General features: G+C 43.4%; 1 long non-coding RNA gene across 2 annotated transcripts in view; it reads right to left on the bottom strand.

The window, feature by feature from the left end:
• Positions 1-1,911: 1,911 nt before the first annotated feature.
• LOC129058204 (uncharacterized) overlaps positions 1,912-15,604 on the bottom strand; it is a 28,580-nt gene continuing 14,887 nt past the window's right edge. Inside the window, exon 5 of one of the 2 annotated variants that reach the window (XR_010136142.1) lies at positions 1,912-2,274. This is a non-coding gene — a long non-coding RNA (uncharacterized LOC129058204). Of the gene's footprint in view, positions 2,275-4,060; positions 5,325-15,604 lie in introns of those variants that run through there. The other variant, XR_008523183.1, reaches the window with a different exon arrangement.

Raw genomic sequence — 15,604 nt, 5'->3', positions numbered from 1 at the left:
CCTGAACAAGTCTTGAATTAAAACCAAGCTAGACTCATGTATTAGTTCGTTTTCATGCTGCTATGAAGAAACACCCAAGACTGGGTAATTTATAAAGGAAAGAGATTCATTGAATCACAGTTCTGCATGGCTTGGGAGGCCTCAGGAAGCTTACAATCATGGCAGAGGGGAAGGAAACACGTCCTTCTTCACATGGCAGCAGCAAAGAGAAGTGCAGAGCGAAGCAGGGAAAGCCCCTTATAAAATCCTCAGGTCTTGTGAGAACTCACTGTCACGAGAACAGGATAGGGAACCGCCCTCATGATGGGGGTTACAATTTGGATTACGATTCAAGATGAGATTAGGGTGGGGACACAGAGCCAGACCTTATCAACTTTTCACCCAACCCGGGGAGCCCCCACCCCACCTGCCACGTCAGGCACGAAGAAGGCACAGGCGCTGGTGTGGAAAAATGTTTAATTGGCCGTGTTCTTCAGATAGCGCCTGTACTAATGGAGAGGCAGGCTGGCGACGCGGTGGTCCTGAATTCCCCACATGTTATTTTCCTTGTCCTAAACTTTCCCATTATAAAAGTCTTACAATTAAATATTTACCACAGATTGTATAAGAAGTTCAAAGAAAGGCATAAATTCATTTGCATAGTTAATCCAGAATACAAGGCAAACAATGTTTAATTAGCCATTCTTTTTTCTAAGTATTTTGGTTGTTGCCCCAGCAAATAAATGCTTGTTTTAAGATGGCAAAAGCTACGAAATGTGTGTTTTTTAAGTTCCTCAAACCAGCTGCTGCCTGTTGGTCCCCAGCCAAGAAGTGGCTCCCCAGGGCTGCAGCCACAGAGCTGTGAGTAGATTTATAATGTGTAGGTTTTGGCGTCCAAGTGTTATTAGAAACATCTGTTTAGCAAAAATGTCTTAAATATTTGCAGATTCAGTGTTTCTCCTCCATGTCTCCTTCTGCCAGTGTGAGCTCAGCTGAGGTCCTGGGAGGCCGGTCAGGTGAATCTCTGTGAAAATCAAATGCTAAGAGATCCGAAGACAGCACAAATATATTTGGAAAAAAATCTACGTAGCTGAAGAAGTGTGGTAACAAAAGGTCTAAGAAAACAGAGAAACCTTAATCAAGGAGCAAAATTAACAGCCTTATAATTTTGAGTTGGTTTCGACAAATTGAGGTAATTTTCTTTTACCTCCTTTAGTGTTACCAGGATTTGAGCTTAAGGGTATGAGTTCATTAGATTAGAAAGAAAGGATAAAAAAAAATAGCGCAAAACAGAACACACGGGCCGAGAAACAGAGTAAATATTAACCCAATACACACAGTGAGTATCACATAACATTGCTGAGGCCAAACCTTTAACTCATGGAACAATTCTGTGAATTGCTAGAGAGGCATTTCCAAGTTGAGCAACTGAAAAGTTAAAATCAGAGTCTAGAGAGTGCGCTAAATGTTGCAGAAGGAAGGCAAGAAAGAACACACCTGTGCAAGTACACTCTGTACAAAAAGCAGAAGAGGAGAGATGCTGGGATCTATAGAACATGGTCACCTCCAGGAGGAGACGAACGAGGGGTTGGGGAGAGAATGTGTTTGCCCTATGTCTGTGGGTATCTTTTGACTTATGAAACCCCATGAACATTTTACATGCTCTGAAGTAAAGTTAAATGGAACCAACAACAAAAGTTTAAATTGCAGAAATTGAACATAACTTTATTCCATAGGAACAACATAACCCCAAGAAAAAGGGAATTAATACAGGTAACATCTGAACACAGTGTTTCTATTAAATACTCTGAATTTTAAGTAAAACAACAAACAAAAAATTGTAAAAAAAAAAAAAAGCAATGTACTTAGAAATTTGTTTTCCACATTGGTATAGTATAGCAATTCCAAATATGTGTGTGTGGGGGTGGGGGGGTTGAGGGTATAGTGTGAGTGAACAAATCAGTGAATACGCTGTTTCACAGAGCAGAAGCAAAAGAAAATGATGAAAGTCAGTAAAGAAACTTGTAGAGTTGGATTGGAATTGTAGATATCAGTAGTCTCTCTCTCTCTCTGCATACACACACACACACACACACACACACTTATGCACATATAGTGCATATATTTACATCCAAGTTCCGTGCACTGAGAGGGGCCACCCAGCAGCCATGATCCTGCCACAGTAGTGAGTATCCCAGCAGCCTTGACCTGGGCTTCTAAACACCATTTCAGATGAGATGGAACCAGGGCTCCTTGGAGAAGTGGCTGATTCCTGGTTTGGGCCAGGTCTTCAGCCTAGATATAGGGGGAAGCAGAGGGTAGATACAGGCCTTCCTTCCCGAAGCCCACTCCCACACATACACCCAGACAGGCTGGTATGGAAATTAAAGGATTAAAAATTTGCTTCTTGATGTTTAAGGCACAACCCAAGGTTTGACCAAGAGGAGGCTGGAGATGACACCCTCGGCCACCTTCAGATGCTGTGGGTTTGGGAGAGACAGAGATGGGTCCCTGTGTTTCTGATTGTGTGCGTGCAGGGCATTTTCTGATGCCACCTATGAAACAGGCACTATTGGTGTCTCCTGGTGACATGGATGTGGGGCTGGGATCTTGTTTCTGTTCATCTGTGGGGGGACATTTTCTGATGCTGCCTGTGAAACAGGCACTGTTGGCATCTGCTGGTGACACAGACGTGGGGCTGGGATCTTCTTTCTGTTCATCTGTTGGAGGACATTTTCTGATGCGCCTATGGAACGGGCACTGTTGGCATCTGCCGGTGACACGGACGTGGGGCTGGGATCTTGTGGCCGGGAGACTGACCTTTTCGTGTGTGCATCTTTCTACCACGGGACCTTTACTCGTGGGAACTGTTATTGCATTTTGGGATAATACTCTGGGGAGGGATGAGTGAGAGAGATTCGGGTGCTGGCAGCAATGAAACCTGGAGAGAATCGCAGGGTCAGGAGGCGGCCACCACAGATGGTAATGAGGGCTCGAAGGCTCTGAAGACTGCAGCTGCCTCTCAGTCCATCACCCGTGCATCACCTCCCCATCCACACCTCCCTACCTGCCCCCCCATCCACACCTCCCTACCTGCCCACCCATCTACACCTCTCTAGCTGCCCACCCATCCATACCTCTCTACTTGCTACCCATCCATTATCAACTAGCATCCATCTGTCCATCATCATCCATTCACGCATCCCCCACCCTCACATTTGTCTATCAATCCATCTATATAAATCCATCTCCTTATCATCTATCTATACCTATTTATAACTAACTTCTCTCAATCCCTCTATCATCTATCAATTCATCTATCATCTATCCTTCATCCATTCGCCCACTCACCTTCCCATCTGCCTATCATTACATATATCTCAATATATTTAAATTAATCAGATATCTACCCATACTGTATCTATTTATCTACTTATCTTTTTAAGTAAACACAAGTAATTAATACAATCCAAAAAAAAAAAAACCTGTGGGCATGCAGATTCTCCAAAGAGTTCGTTCTTTTCTAAAACCTGCACAAGACATTCAAGTGTGTTATAATTGCAGGAATGAGAAAGACAGATGTGGCTGTGGGCACCAGCAGGAGGAACATGTGCCTGCTGGATACAGGAGTGGGACACGGTTGGGTCACCAGGGCTCTGGTGGGGATAAGGGATGCTGATCTCTTGATGCTGGTCAGGCCTCATGTACTCATAGAAAAGAGACAATCTGTCCAGGCTCAGTGGCTCATGCACTGTGGATGACTGAGGTGGGCAGACTGTCTGAGGTCGGGAGTTCAAGACCAGCCTGGCCAACATGGTGAAACCCCATCTCTGCTAAAAGTACAAAATTAGCTTGGCGTGGTGCAGGCACCTGTAATCCCAGCTATTCCGGAAGCTGAGACAGGAGAATCGCTTGAACCCGGGAAGTGGGGATTTCAGTGAGCTGAGATTGCACCACTGCACTCCAGCCTGGGCAACAAAGCGAGACTTTGTCTGAAAAAAAAAAAAGAGAGAGAGAGAGACAATCTAAGCTCTGGAGTGCAGGGACCAGCCCACGATTTTGGAAACAGAGATGTAAAGATCAGAGTTAACATTTTTAATTTCTCGTGGCTTATATGGAAATCCTCACCCTACAGGAAAAAACAGGAACAGTAGTTTTGACACAACCCTGTGCTGTTTCCCTCAGGCCGGCCAGGTCTGGTCCTCACAGCTCCCTCACACCTACGCTACAGCCTTTCTGAGGGTGAGAAACCCAACTGGCTGCAGATAGAGTCCCATGCAATGAAAGGCATGTCCGTTTATTTATCATCTGAATATGTTGATCACAATCAATTCCCTCGGGAACAGGGCTGGAGTTGGTGATGGTGATGAGACCTTGGTGGCAGTGATGAGACTGCGGTGATGGTGAGGAGACCTTGGTGGTGGCAGTGGTGAGACCTTGGTGGTGGTGATGAGATCTTGGTGGCAGTGACAAGACCGTGGTGATGGTGATGAGACCCTGATGGTGGCAGTGATGAGACCGTGGTGATGGTGAGGAGACCTTGGTGGCAACGGCGATGAGACCTTGGTGGCAGTGATGAGACTGCGGTGATGGTGATGAGACCTTGGTGGCAGTGACGAGACCGTGGTGATGGTGATGAGACCCTGATGGTGGCAGTGGTGAGACTGTGGTGATGGTGAGGAGACCTTGGTGGTGGCAGTGGTGAGACCTTGGTGGTGGTGATGAGATCTTGGTGGCAGTGATGAGTCTGCGGTGATGGTGAGGAGACCTTGGTGGTGGCAGTGGTGAGACCTTGGTGGTGGTGGTGGTGAGTCAGGTAAGCGGTTTTGGGATTGGGAGGATGTGCTGAGGTGCTCTGTGGGTTGATGGTGTGTCTTCTTGGTGGTGGCTGCAAGTGGGTTCACGTAGAGAAAATGCATTGAGTGGGACAGTTGTTATTTATGTGACAAGTGTACTTCGAAATGCTTCAATAAACATAGTAATATATCACTTCACCCTGCATTGCATTTAATGCAAATACATGAAGAAATTCAATGGCACAGGCTGTAGCAATAATGCTATTTCAACACACTCCATTGTATAATGCTTATTTGACGTAAATGTTTAATTTTTGACACATCTGGCAAGCGGTAAGCTTCATCTCGTATTGATCCTGTGTGATTGGTTAATAGACGTGACATGGCTCTACACATATTTCCTAGGGCCAACCCTGGAGCCAGCCCACATCAACTTTATTCCAGTTTCATTTATTTTTGGTGCTGAGATCCTTTTCAAAGCTGAAATGAAGCAGACATGATTGTCTTCACGCAAACTCTTTCAGGGGTTCAAAATGTTGTCAAGTGCATCTGAAAAATGCAGAAGCATTTGAGGAGGTAGAGAAGCTTTGGGAACATCACCCTTAACTGAAACACGTCACCACCAACCCTCAGAAGGGCCTGAACACGTGAGTCAACCATCAACACACACAGTATGCAGGTTTAGGCTTTTGTAGAAGGATGCTTAATTTAACTGACAGAGATTAGTTCAAGTTCAAGCTAAGACACGAATGACTCATGTATTTATAGTTCCTGGTTTGGAATGGAGGGCTTTCTGCGGCTCACCATTCTAGTCACTTGCACTATCTGATCTTTCAGATTTTGTTCCTTCTAGCCTGAAACTACGCAATAGAAGATTGGGAATGAGTCAGACCCAGGGTTGGGGGCAGCATTCTAGGGAGGGGTGGCTCCATATCTGCTAGGTACCCTAATGCTCTCCATCATCTATGCACCTGCGGCCTCCAAAATCGAACATCACTTTATGGCTCCCTATCTGCCAGTACTCTCCACGATCTACCCCAGTGCTCTCCGCGATCTACGCACCTGCGGCCTCCAAAATCGGACATCATTTTATGGCTCCACATCTGCTAGGTCCTCGGTGCAACCTTGGTTTCACAAGCATTAGCAAGATAATTTTTGGCTTATTTTATCTTGTGTATTATATTCCACTGGCTTTATATAAAAGAGGCACAAAATAGTTATTAAGGCAAAAGCATTAACACACAACAATCAGATCCTTCTATAAATAAAACATGCACGTAGGAATAATGCATTTAGGCAAATACATCCAATGTATGGTTTTATTCAAATTAATATTAAAGAGCAAATAACATTTTAAGACAAAAAATTGAACGTCACTTCAAGATATCAATAAAATAGAAACATAATTTAAAATGCATTTACTTTTTGGTGCTGACAACAGCAAATCAGAAAACCAATTCAGTATCGTGAATCCAAAAGTTATGAAAGGGTAAAGGGCTTTCACTACAGAAGTTAAAGAATGAGTTGTTTTCCAGAGTGCTCTTCACTTTCTGCTCACTGCTATTTCTGAGCAACCGTTACATGCTGGGCAGCTTCCTGAACCTGCTCTGAGGACCCATTACATGCTGGGCAGCTTGCTGAACCTGCTCTGAGGACCTGTTACACACTGAACAGCTTGCTGAACCTGCTCTGAGCACCCATTACACGCTGGGCAGCTTGCTGAACCTGCTCTGAGGACCTGTTACACGCTGGGCAGCTTCCTGAACCTATTCTGAGCACCTGTTACATGCAGGGCAGCTTGCTGAACCTGCTCTGAGCACCCATTACACGCTGGGCAGCTTGCTGAACCTGCTCTGAGCACCTGTTACATGCAGGGCAGCTTCCTGAACCTGCTCTGAGCACCTGTTACATGCAGGGCAGCTTGCTGAACCTGCAGGTGGCTGAACGCTTGCCATAGGAGATCTTGAATTCTCACCATTTGGAAAAGTAAGTATGGCTTCACTTACTCCACAGAATCAAAGAAGTGAGACTCAGAGAGGCTCAGTGGCTCCCCAGGGCGGCTCTGACAGTGACGTGAGCCAGGATTCAAACCTCCTTCTCCCTGACTTCAACAGCCGCGGGCCCTACTTCCTCCTTCTGTCTCTGTCACGCGAAAATAATGAAAACAACTTAAACGCCGTCTACACCACAACGTCTCTGCTGATCTTGAGAACGCCGTCTACACCACAGTGTCTCTGCTGATCTTGAGAACGCCGTCTACACCACAGCGTCTCTGCTTATCTGGAGCCCTGGAACACTGGAAGGTTATGTCTTTCTTTCATGGTAGCTGCCCGTGAATCAGACCTTGCTTAGGTGCGACCATCATCAATAATTCAAATGAATATTGATAAAGTCTAATTATTTATCTTTTAGTCTTTTACAACAGATTGTGAAGTGAGCCATGAGTACTTTTTCACTCAAGATGAAGTCTGTAGTTTTGCACAGAGAAAACTTTCACAAGGGCATAAGCATATACATTTGAAAAATTAAATAAATGCATTTCTAAGAAAATGTAAATGAGTGTTTAGAAAAAAAAACAGCTAATCAGAAACTCACAATCCTCCTCTCCACAGTCATCATAAAATAAATATGGCATTGAACACAAATAATTTGGAAAGGTTTTCTACTTTCAAAAAACACATAGCTTGTTATTTAACCCATAAAGAGTTTCCCATTCATCCCAAGCCCCTGTCATGCTGATGGCAAATGTGCAAAGATGGCACGAAAACTAAATGTACAGATAAATCTCCCTTGTGAATATAGGTGTGGAAGTCCTACTTATTAAAAACTGAACTTAAGGATTTTTTTTTTTGACGGAGTCTCACTCTGTCGCCAGGCTGGAGTGCAGTGCTGTGATCTCAGCTCACTGCAACCTCTGCCTCCCAGGTTCAAGCGATTCTCCAGCCTCAGCCTCCCAAGTAGCTGAGATTACAGGCACGTGCCACCGCGCCCAGCTGAATTTAAGGATTCTAATGTAATAGTCTCATGTGATCAAATATTCTGTGAGCAGAAAGAGAATTCACAACCAGGATCAGATCATCATACCTGTGGGTTGAAGTATTCTTAAGATCATAAGACATTTTATATTTATTATTTTTAAACACAAAGGTACTTACTGCAGCAGGTTAAATATTCCAAAGATGTAACAACATAAAACATTGACATCTTCCTGCAATCTGCCCCCCTTTCAATCCTCCCACTGTTGAGAAACTGTTGGGAAGTCTCTAATATTAATATGACTGTATGCAAGTTTTGTTTCTGTTACATAAAATGAGATTATTCTCTCTTTATTACATGTGATATACATAAATAATCTAGTGTGTACATATATATAAACACTATCAGAGTGTGTGTGTATATATATATGTATAAATGTCCTCTGCTCAACACTACTACTAAAGAATAGATATGGGCCGGGTGTGATGGCTCACGCCTGTAATCCCAGCACTTTAGGAGGCCAAGGTGGGTGGATCAAGAGGTCAGGAGTTCAAGACCAGCCTGGCCAAGATGGTGAAACCCCATCTCTACTAAAAATACAAAAATTAGCCGGGTGTGGTGGCCCGTGCCTGTCCCAGCTACTCGGGAGGCTGAGGCAGAGAACTGCTTGAACCTGGGAGGCAGAGGTTGCAGTGAGCTGAAAAAGAATAGATATACTGCTCTCTAGTAGTGGTGTTGGTCAACTACACATGCATACATGTTACACACACACACACTCACACACAATATAGACATAACACAGTTTTTCTTCCATGTTGGGTCCCAGTGCTCCTTCTGGAGCTAATTCTTGCACAAAATAACGCGTTCACAAGCATTCCAATACATTCCAATAGTGGCAGAGGAAGACGTCAGCAAATGTTCTCCTATGCCCCAAACAAGAATAAAGCTGGAAAAAGGGTCAGGAACACTCATTTTAAGGCTGTGACAACTGGCTGTGAGTGGAGCACAATGAGACGTGTCTGATGGTCAAAAGCTGGAAGTAGACGGGTGAAAGAACCCACCCCCAGCAGCACTGTTGGTAAAATGCCAAACTCAGTAGAAAACAGGTGGGAAGGCCTGGCCCTGCCAACCCAGGGCTACAGCCAGGAATTGCTTGGATTAAGAGACAGAGTTGAGCTGGGGTCTCAAAAACCAGGGAATCCTGGGCATATGCCCCACTTGCCCTGCATCTGGGCATGGTACCCTCGTGGGGGGCAGACCTACACACTTGTCTGAGCAGGGGGGAAGACCTCACAGACCAAGCCCAGCTGTCCACACACCTGCTGACCAGGTACAAATACCCCAGAGCGCCAACCTGGGATGTCCACACACATGTCTGAGCAGGAGGCTGGAGCTCAGGTAGGGAAATCACATGGGGCCCATCAGAAAGTAAAAGCTGGATGGATTTAAATCACCTGAACTTGGAGCCCCTATCCCAAATGGATTCATCAGCAGAGGGTAGACTACTCACAGGCTAGAGCTCTTTCAGCACACCCTCACCCAACCTTTGGCTGACCACTAAGCTATTTGGACAAAGAGAGGACTCCTCAGAAGCCAAGAAGAAATTAACCAAGAAAAATAAACAAGCAGATCACCAACAGAAACTCTTCAAGGGGTATCCAGATTCTGCAAACAAACTCCAGCAATTTAAAAACCAACAAAACCAACAGCTAACAATTATATAAAAGCAGAAAATATTGGAATACCAAGTTACTATGATATAGTATCTAGAATGTCCAGGTTTTTAACAGCAATAAAAAAAATTCATGAAACATGGAAAAAAATCATGGAAGTATGACCTAAATTCATAAAAAAGAGATGGCGATAGAAATTATCGCTTTGTTGCCCAGATGTTAGATTTGGAAGTTGAAGACTTCAAAGTCCTATGTACAAAGAATTTCAAAAAACATTTAAAAATAATTTAAGGAAAATCTGATGACAATTATGCTACGAAAACTCAACTTTAAAAACCCATGGAAAAATTTAAAAATCCAAATAAAAATTATAGAGTTGAAAAGTACAATGAAAGAAGAACAACCCACTAAAAGAATTCATGCAGACTTGAGATGGAGAAGAAGAAAGATCAATGACACTGAATACAGATCAATAGAAATGACCCTGTCTGAAGAACAGAGAAAGAAAATGACTGAAGACACTTCTGGAACAAAATCAAGCACCAAAGTCAACATGTTCTTAGAGGCTTGGAAGGAAGATAGAAAGGGGAAGTGGAAAAACATGTATGAAGCATAATGGCCAGAAGTGCCCAAATTTGATGAAAAGCACTGATTATATACAAGTCCAAGGAGCTTCATAAACTCCAAGTAGGATAAAAACCAAGAGATTCTTATGTGTACACTTTATACTCACACTACTGAAAGACAAAGAGAATGGCTTCTTATCTGAAGCCATGGTGACCAGAAGGCGGTGGAATGACATACGCAGGGAAATATAATCATAATAATAATAAATTAAAACAAAAATTGTAAACTTGGTCAAACTGTGTTACAAAAATGATGGCAAAAAAAGACATTCTCAGATAAGCACAGAGACAATTTGTTGCTAGTGAAAATGTCATTAACAAATATTAAAGTAATTCCTATACACTGAAAGGAAATGACACCAGAGGGTGATTTGAATCCAAAAGAAGAAATAAAAAGCACAGAAATGATAAATATGTGGCAAATCGAAAATACTATATAAAGTGCTTTCTCTTCTTCTCTTAATAACTTTAAAACTACTAAAGTTGAATAAAGCAACTATTATCAAACTTTGTTGTTGGATACCTAATGTGTATAGATGTATGATATGTGAATATATGTGACAATATTACAATATTACAATGCAGCAGGAGGGAAGAAATCAGTCTATATTAGAGCAAAGTTGCTCTGTTGTACAAGAATTAAGTCAGTATTTACACGAAGTGCACAGTGATCTGAGGCATATTCTATTCCCAGAATTACCTCTAAGTAAATAACTTTTTTAAAAGTTTAAAAAATGTCAAGAGAGAAACTAAAACATTTTTAACACAAATAAAGGGAGTACAAATGAAACAGAGGAAAAAAAACAAAATACAAGGTAAATATAGAAAATAAATAGCAAAATGGCAGACATGAAACCAACTATATTACTAGTTTCATTAATATGAATGGATTAAACACTCCAGTCAAAAGAGAGTGATTTTTGTAAGATTCAACTATCTGCTGTTTACAAGCAACATACTTTATATTTAAAAACACAAACATTTTGAAAATAAAAGTGCAAACAATAATAAACCAAGCAAACAGTAACCATAAAAGAACTATAATGGCTACACTACTATCCAACAAATAGATTTTAGGACAAGAAATATTATTGGAAACAAAGAAGAATAACTGAATCAATACATCAGGTAGATATTACAGTTTAGCCTTGACCAACATGGGTATAAACTATTTTCTTCTGCCTCTGCCTGAGACAGCAAGACCATGGCCCCCTCTTCCTCCCTAGCCTATTCAATGTGAAGACAACACAGATGAAGATCTTTATGATGACCCACATCATAATGAAGAGTAAATAGAAGTTTCCTTTCTCATAATTTTATTAATAATATTTTCTTTCCTCTAGCTTGCTTTTTTTTTTTTTTTTTTTGAGATAGAGTCTCACTCTGTCGCCCAGGCTGGAGTGCAGTGGTGCCATCTCGGCTCACTGCAAGCTCCACCTCCCAGGTTCACTTCTCCTGCCTCAGCCTCCTAAGTAGCTGGGACTACAAGCACCCGCCACCAAGCCCAGCTAATTTTTTGTATTTTTAGTAGAGACGGGGTTTCACCATGTTAGCCAGGATGGTCTCGATCTCCTGACCTCGTGATCCACCCACCTCGGCCTCCCAAAGTGCTGGGATTACAGGCGTGAGCCACCACGCCCGGCCTAGCTTACTTTCTTGTAAGAATGCTGTATATAATACATATTCCATACAAAATATGTGTTAATTGCCTATTTATGTGATTTGTAAGGCTTCCGATCAACACTAGGCTATTAGTAGTTAAGTTTTTGGGGTGTCAAAAGTTATACATGGCTTTTGACTGAGCAGGGGGTTGGTGTCCCTAACACTTGCATTGTTTAAGCATCAACTGTATACATGTCTATGCACCTAGAAACAGAGCCTAAAATAAATGAAGCAAAAACTTAGAGCATTGAAAGGAAACATAGAAAATTCAACAGTAATAGTGGAATTTTAAATTCTTTGCACTCAACAGTTGATAAAAACCAGACAAAAAAAGTAGAAACAATATAGAAGACTTTAACAACGCCATCAATTAACTTTAACTTGATGTGTATAGCACTCTCTACCCAGAAACAACAGAATACAAATTTTTCTCAGGTGCAGATGACACATTCTTTAGGATAGACATATGTTAATCCAAAAAATGAGACTCAACACATTTAAAAGAATTTAATAATGCAAAGCATTTTCTCTGAATAAAAGGGGATAAAATTGCCAAATAATAACAAAAGAAGTTTGAGATATTTCTATATAACCCAGGGGTCAATGAAGAAATCACAATGGAGATTTACGAATATACAAACTGAATGAAAAAGAAAATAAACTGTATCAAAATTTATGGGATACCACTAAATCAGGGCTGGATGGGATATTTACAACTTTTTACTTCTAGTAGCTTATGGTACATTTTAAGAATCACCAATGTACATGATCATATTAAGAAAAAAGACAATTTGTGCCTTCATTTCCAAACTGTGAATCTTTTCTTTCATTTTTTTATTGCAATATCTAGAAGTTACTGCGAAAGTCTGGCGATGTGGTAGAAGAGACCCCAGCCTTGTTCCCAGTCCACAGTGACCTGGATTTCTCTTGCACGTTGTACCAGCTCTGTCCCTGCCGGTCAGATTCAGTAGGTTTCATTCTACTCCACTTTACTGAGCACTCTTATGACCAAAGCCTTCTGAATTTTGTTAAATTCATTTTCTGTACTTATTGAGATGGCAATAAGGTTTCTCTCTCTTATTCTGTATTCATAGTTTTGATATACATAATATTGTGAATTACACCAATAGATTTTCAAATGTTAAACAACTTTGCATTTCTGGGATAAGTTTTTCTTGGTCGTGATATTCTTTTGTGTACATCTTTGATTTTCAAACATGTCTTAAAGATTTCAGTCTTTATGCTCTTGAGGGACACTAGCCTGATGTCTTATACCTCGTGGCATCTTTGTCCACTTTTGGGGTCAGGCTAATCTTGTCAGCATAAAATAGGTGAGGAAGTGTTCCTTTCTCCTCTAATTTCTTTAATAATATTTGATGGATTTCACCATCTAATTCATCTAGGCCTAGATTTTAATTAAATAATTTTTCTTTGTTTTTTTGGTTATTTTTGAGACAGAGTCTCCTCTGTCTCCTAGGCTGGAGTGCAATGGTGCGATCTTGGCTCACAGCAACCTCCGCCTCCTCAGTTCAAGCGATTCTCCTGCCTCAGCCTCCCGATAACTGGGACTACAGGTGTCCACCACCACGCCCGGCTAATTTTTGCATTTTCGGTAGAGATGGGGTTTCACCATGTTGGCCAGGCTGGTCTCACACTCCTGACCTCAGGTGATCCACCCACATTGGCCTCCCAAAGTGCTGGGATTACAGGCGTGAGCCACTGCACCTGACCTAATTAAAGAATTTAAAAAAATAATTCATCTAAATAAAAACATAGATACAAGAATATTCAGATATTCTAGTTTTTTGTGTGTTACTTTCTGTAATTTGTATCTTTCAAGAACTTTTTCCATGTAATCTAAGTTTTCATACATACTGGCATAAAGATTTCTTGTACTAGCCCCTTAATTCTACATTAATATCTGTAGGACCTCTATATTTATTTTGTCACTAATGATTTGCTAAAATTTCTCCCTCCCTCTTTCTTTGACTAGTCTGGTTGGAATTCCATCCATTTTATCCATCTTTTTGCACATTTTGTTCTATTGATTCTATCTATTGTTACTTTGCATTTTATTGGTACTTCTCCTCATGCTTCTTGTTTACTTCCTTCTGCTCAGTTTTTCATTTAATGACCTATCCTTTTCATGGTTTCATGGCTGGTTTTAGGCTTTCTTCTCTTTATGGGAGCGATCACAGCACACCTCCCCCTTCTCCAGCACTCTCCTGAACAAAGTCCAGCCACCTCAGCTTCCAAGCACTGGCCCTTGACACTTCAACTTGCTAGGTCCACGGATCCCACTTGGGTTCCCTCATCTCTACCAGGCTCTGTAGAGTGCTCCCCAGGTGTGGGTGGGCTGGCTCAGCTTCCTTCTCTTGACGTCCTGGCCCCATTACCCGCTGTGTAACACAACAGAGACTCACGGCAGGAGCACCTTGATCTGCAGGCGGAGGTGTTATACATCACCATCCTACATGCTCACGTAAAAGTAATCCGTTTCTAAAAACTATCTGCAATTCTATAAACCTGTGCTCAAGGAACATTGGAAAAGAGGAGGCAGTCTGTCTAAAAGGCGATGCAAATTACTCACTGGAAAGACCAGTAGGGGCTGTACAAGAAATGTAACACGTTTCATTCCCCTGACCATACCCACCCGTCCAATCCTTGCCTCACCCATTCAATGAACCGGATGGCAGCCCCTCACCCTGACAGCAGCCCCTCACCTGGGTCTCATGCTCCACGGTGGCTCCCAGGCTGCAAGGTTCCCCATGACCCTCTGGCCCAGCTCCAGGCTCCACTCCCAGGATTGGATCCTGAGTCAGAGGATAACACTTAACCTCCACATCCTCCCTCTCCAGCCTAGTACTTTGAGCTTCTGGCCCCATGCTGTCAAGACACCTGCTCCTGCAGATACCTGCAGGCTGGGCCTCACAGCTCATGCTTGCAGCAGAGAGCCCATTCCTCCCTATGGAAGGTGCCAGGTGTGATCCACAGATGAGTCTGAGGCCGAGGGTTCAGGGCAGGTCTTGAGGACAACCGTCGTCATCTTGTGAACATCTCCTTGGCAGGGCCGGGACTCAGGGTCCCGGGGCTCCCAGGCAAGAGGCCTCCACACAAATGTGCTGATCTCAGGCTCCACCCTGCCCAGCAGGGCCAGCCTTGGTGTAGAAGACTGTCTATGATGGGGAATTTGGGGGTTGTAAGCCTTGTGACCTCGAATCCAGTCCTGGGCCTGCTTTTCAGCACAGCCCCCTCTCTGGGTGCAGAAGATGGGTCTGTCTCTGATGACTGCCACAGAGGCCCTGGGTTCACACCGCCCTGAGCTGACAGTTGGCCGGCCTCTTCCTGGTGATTTCTTCCTCCAGGGAATCTCCTGCCATTCACGACAGCCAGGTCACCCCACAGTCCTTGCTGCCACCGTCTCCTTCCTTTCTCCAGCACTTGGCCCCTGCATAGGGGTGAATTTCCACCTGCTCACCTCGTCAGACTGACCAAGAACCTGCCTAACCCAAGGCTCCCGCCTGCCCGCCACCCACAGCAGCCCCGTGATGCTCTGGCCAGCGGGTGAAACCCCTCTAGATTCCCATCCTGAGGATCCCCTCGCAGGGCTGACTTAGGGGATGGCCCAGTGGCTGACTCAGAGAGGATGAACGTTCATGGGAGTAGCTGGGGAGGAGCCGTGGGGAGGGGCCAAGGACAGGAGGCATCCTCAGAATTCTTGGTCAGACAGAGGCTGCTGTGAAGGGCAGCGTGGGTGCAACCCCACTGGGCGCCTCGGGGAGCCATGTAGGGTGGTCTGAAGATGCCCAGTGGAGGGGCACAGAGGTTTCCACATAAATCCTCCAGCTCCTATCTGGCCCTGACCCAGGGCTGCTTCCTGGGGAGCACAAAC

The sequence above is a fragment of the Pongo abelii genome, chromosome 11 (genome assembly GCF_028885655.2).
Source record: "Pongo abelii isolate AG06213 chromosome 11, NHGRI_mPonAbe1-v2.0_pri, whole genome shotgun sequence".
Lineage (NCBI taxonomy): Eukaryota > Metazoa > Chordata > Mammalia > Primates > Hominidae > Pongo > Pongo abelii.
Note: the sequence above shows the minus strand (reverse complement) of the source record. Positions and strands in the feature narration are given on the sequence as shown.